The sequence below is a fragment of the Gracilinanus agilis genome, unplaced genomic scaffold (genome assembly GCF_016433145.1).
Source record: "Gracilinanus agilis isolate LMUSP501 unplaced genomic scaffold, AgileGrace unplaced_scaffold142, whole genome shotgun sequence".
NCBI lineage: Eukaryota > Metazoa > Chordata > Mammalia > Didelphimorphia > Didelphidae > Gracilinanus > Gracilinanus agilis.
The window spans coordinates 4,447-9,588 of record NW_025344920.1 but is presented as its reverse complement, the minus strand read 5'-3'; the positions used below and the strand labels follow the sequence as shown (position 1 = coordinate 9,588).

At 38.6% G+C, this 5,142-nt stretch overlaps 1 pseudogene; it reads right to left on the bottom strand.

Annotated features, from left to right (window-relative positions):
• Positions 1–3,515: 3,515 nt before the first annotated feature.
• LOC123254078 lies at positions 3,516–4,697 on the bottom strand (annotated as a pseudogene).
• Between the last annotated feature and the right edge of the window lie 445 nt (positions 4,698–5,142).

Sequence of the window (5,142 nt, the reverse complement as noted above, 5' to 3'; positions counted from 1 at the left end):
GAGAGAGAGAGAGAGAGAGAGAGAGAGAGAGAGAGAGAGAGAAAGAGGAAGGAAAAGGAAAGAGATAAGGATTGGACCAGTGATTTTGTTGCTACAGGAATTCCTGGGTGAAAAAACTTTCTCTACCAATGCAAATTGGAACCTTCTGGTGTAGTATTGAGGTATAAAAGGATGTTATTAAGGAAGATACTGTGGTGTATACTTTGCTGGTTGAGCACAAGGTATATTTTCAGCTCTCCTCCTTGAAGGAAAGCCAAGAGTGATTTCCCTTCACTGAGCCAGTACACAAACTACTTGGATATCTATATTTATTTATTATTTATTTATATCATATATATATTCTATTTATTTATATTATATTATAAAGATTAGTAATAGCAGGAGGCTTTAACTATTGGGAAAACTAATTTCTCCACCCAACCTCTTTCACCTCACGGTGAATTATTTCTTCATCTTGAGAATTCACTCAAGCTACTCTCACACTCTTTATCACTGATTAAAAACCCATAAACAACACTATCTGACTAAAACTATCTATAATCCTTAATTAAAAGTAACTTATGTTAAGAGTGTCTCCAAGTAGACAAATCAGTTAGCCAAAATGTCTCAAAAGCTAACTGACCAGAGTGTGTCTCTGAGATGGCACTCAGAGCCCAGGCAAGCAGGGTCTTTGGTCTTTCTCCTTTCACAACAGTTCCCAAATCAGCAGATCTGACAATTTCTTCTTCACAATGAGTTTCCACAGTGAGGAAAATGGAAAAGCCTCAAGATGGTTTCTGAGTTCTCTTCCTTTCCTATCACAGCAGAGCTAATCCGGAGAGACAAAGCTGAGTTGGTCCGTCTCTTCAGAAATTAGAGATCAACTGCTCACATAGAACTTTGTCTGCTCTACCCCTTCAAAGCTCAATCCTAAGCTCATGTATATAGTTCCTTCTTGCCTCATCTACTCTTCAGTCTCTGGGACAACCCTCCAAAATTCCTTATCTTATCAAACCGTATCAATATATTACTAATTTCCTAATTTCCTTACTATACTGGGCAATGTAGTCTTAGAGAATTGCCTAAAACAGCAAGAGGTTAAGGGATGTGTACAGGATCACACAGCCAACATGTGCCAGAGTCAAGATTTGAATACAAGGCTTCCAGGCTTCAAGACTGTCTCTCCACATACTTATATTAAGTTTCTATCTTGATGAAAGTCACATTTTTGGGGGGACTTTGAAAGTCACATTTTGGGGGGGGGCTTAACCCCAAAATGCAACTATTACTTATGGCCTGACATTTTTATACCTCTTAAGTTCAGACAAATACTTCTGGTATTTACAGCACACCCATAAGTAGATAGTAGGGTTACCCACATTTTTTGATACTATAAGGGGTTGATAGGATGTTAGAAACCAGCTTTGACTTCATAAGCTATAGTACATCTCCATAGTGGTGCAGCTAGGTGGCACAGTGGATAGAGTGCTGTGCCTGAAGTAGGGAAGACTCAATTTCCTGACTTCAAATCTGACTTCAGACAGTTATTAGCTTGACTTATTTGAGCAAGTCATAACCCTGTTTTCCTCAGTTTCTTCATCTGTAAAATGAACTAGAGAATGAAATGGCAAACCACTGTAGAATCCTTGCCAAGAAAACTCTAAATGGGGTTATAAAGAATCAGACACAACTGACTTTTTTTAAAAATGCTTGAATAACAGCAGCATCTCTTTGGCATGTGGTCTTAGGATTTGGTCAATACATGGCAATATATATGTCTTTGAGGGTCCCTGTAAAGGTCAGTCTTTGTACAACACATTGTCTATGAGTAAATTTGCTTTATAAAGATCCTCATAGGCTATGTACTCTATGTGTTTTGGGCCTTTATCCCCCTCTCTGCCGGTTCTATTCATCCTCTTAAAAGTAGAACTGAGTGGAAGAAATTAAGTTTAAAATGAGCCCCAACAGCTTGAGCTAGAAAGCTGCTTTCTGTTTTACAAGCTGCCTGTCCAATTTCTACAAGCCAGTTTCTCAGCAAAAGTCAGAGATTCCAAAGACAATGAGTTCTTAATTCTGTCTCGGTCACCATATTGCGTTTGGCATGCTCTCTAGCCAATCTTTAATCTACTTTAACTACCTCATTCATAAATTTACTCCTTACCTCCACCTGCTAGCTATCTTGGCTTCCTTCAAGATTTAGCTAAATTCTCGCCTTTTTTTCCTGTATTTTAGTTTGTGAGGCATTATATTTTTTATTTATTTTGTGTAATATTTAAATTATGTGTGTATATTTTATTATTTATTTTTTATTATTCCTATTGACTCCCAGAAGAGCATAGGGCCGCAACCATCTCACGCCAACGGACTCTGTTCTGGGCAACTTCCCCCAACTGGGCCCATGTCACTCCGACGGTCCCTGTCTTGTTCTCGGCATATCTCCGCCAGGTCTGCCATCCAATGTCCAAGATGTGACGCAGGCACCCGTCAACAAAGACCTGGAGTTTGTTGGCTTCTGCCAGCACGCATCATGGACTCTGTTGGAGAGCAATCTTCCAGACTAGGCGATCATTGGTTTTGGTGGTTTAATGAGGTTGCAGTTTCTTTAGCAAGTGAGATTTTTACGGGGTGAGGTTGCTAGCCTCGCGCCCAACCCTCCTCCTTTTTCAGCCGGGCTTGGGACCGTCCTTGGCGGAGTTGTGTGTATATATATATGTATATATATATGGTTGGAAAGCTCTTTTTTCCTTTTTCTAGTTATAATTTATTTTAAATATATAATATGCAATATATTATATAACTATAATATATGCAGTGCTGTAATACACATGATTTGTTATAAATATGTAATAAATGATAATAAATATACTTATCCAAGAGAAACAATTTCTCACATTAAGTATGTCCAAAATTGTTTCATTCATTTTTCTCTCTTTCCTTCCACCCTTTACCCCTTCCCAAGAAGGTAGATAATATATGTTATACATAAATTATCATATAAAGTATATTTTCTTGTTCATCGTGTTGTAAAAGAAGACACAAATCACTTACACTAATGAAAAATTCATGTAGGAAATAAAGTAAGGAATGGTGTATTTCAATCTGCATTCAGACTTTTTCCTGTATTAAAATTTTTTTCTAGCAGGCAATTTACATAAAATCCAGCCTTAATTTTGTGTGAGAACTTCCCATAACAAACTACTTAAAGAGCCACTTTGGTCAATTATAGAATAAATTAGCCGGTTCAAAAGACATCATTGCTGATTTTTTAAAAACCAATACATTCACTAATTGTGGGAGTTTTTTCATCTACAAGGGGTACTTTATTTCCTTATTAAAAAACAAACAAACAAACAGCCCCTTCCTTCTGTCCTAGAATTGCCTAGCCCTTACCACTCTTCTTTCTTAGAGTTAAGTGTCTTGTCGTTAAGTCTTGGAGTTAAGTGACTGGGGTCACACAACTAGGAAGTGTCAAATTTGAACACAAAACCTACCATCTCTAGGTCTGGTGCTCTATCCACAGAACCACCTTGCTGTTCCTAAGGAATATTTTCTCGATGTTGACTTGTGGTAAAGTCTTTCCCACCTTCATGCAAATACTGGAGCTGCATGTTGTCAAGTGTCTTCCATGCCAGAGAATGGAAATGCAGCTTTGCATGATCTCTTGCACTGAAGAAAGACTCTAAAGTGTTGAAATTCCAAATTCTTATTGCTCCATCAATGCCAATGGTGCGAAATTGGTGGCAATCTTGTTTGTCCATTTCAGAAACAGATACTTGAGTGATACTATATTGCTATAGTGTGTAGCAGTGTTGTGAACCTCAGTTGTGGCCCTCTTGTTCATGTTGCAGTAGTGTTTCATGGCAAAGATGTTGCTCTCTGTTTTGATACTCTGTTCTGAAATGCCTAATTTGGAGCCACAAGTGTTGTAATTAAGCAGGATTGGGCAGCAGTCATGGCCAACACCACCATGCTATTTTCAGAAACAAAAGAGTGGGAGGAGTTCTCTTTTCAGCTTTGAAACCATCATGTTTTTGAAGACATCAGCAACCGATAGAACACTATCATGGCTGACCCAAGTGAGCCATGATCATTCCAATGGCCGAAAAACTGTGGCTCCAACCACCACTTCCAGTACTACCAAACTCTGATATCATTTGGCTAAAAGGCAACTTGATTCCCCCAAGGAGCACTGGCTGACTTTTCATCAACTTCTTTAATACAGGCAGAAAAAAACTCTGCCCTTGAAATAACAAGATCCAGCAGCCAGAAAGACATTGTTGGGGTGTCAGTTCAAACTAAGGAAGTAGAATGAATTGGCTTTTTTTTAGTGTTTGCCACTAGACTCAAAGCAGCGCACAGAAACCAGCTGACTCTGCTACCTTTAATAAACTTATTCTCCAGATGACACCATTTCACAAACGTGACTATACAATTAATCTTCAGGCTCACCAAGGGTTGATTTCCAGATGTCATCTTTTTGACTCCAGACACAAGTATTATGATCTGTACCATAAATTACAATTCGATAGCTGTTGAGAATACAGTCAATACCTGTGATGTGTCTGGTGTGTCCCTTCAGTTCAAGGGCTTTCTCCCACTGATTTCCATTCTTCTTTTAAATATTGACTTCCTGATTATTAGGGCTAAGAGCAATCTGAGTTCAGAGTCTGTTCCAAGCAGAGCTTTAGTAAAAATAGATATAAGGACATTTTTCTTAGTGTTTTCCAAAAGGGAAAGAGCCAGGATGAGGTAGGTATAGACCAGGCTGGTGAGTGGGGGATTTGTGGGCAAAAAATTGGGTTTGAAAAAACTCCAGCTGGAGGAAGGAAGAAGGCTGAAATTCTACCTTCTGCAAGAAGCTTATCAAGGTTCTTCTGTCTTTCCATCTTTGTGGTTCTCCCTCTCCATACATGCTTACTACTAATGCCTTCACTCTAAAATCACCTCCATCTCCACTTGGGTATATCTGGTATGTGCCCAGTTGTGTTCTTCTTTAGAACCTGAGTTCCCTGAGGATATAGGCTGTTTCTGCTCTTATGTGTATCTTTATAGCACTTAGCACAGTGACTGGCACATAATAATAAATATTTGTCATCAAAAGCAATTCTAGCCTATCTCATAGGACAAATAATAATAGCTAACATTTAAGTAGCTCTTTCTTAT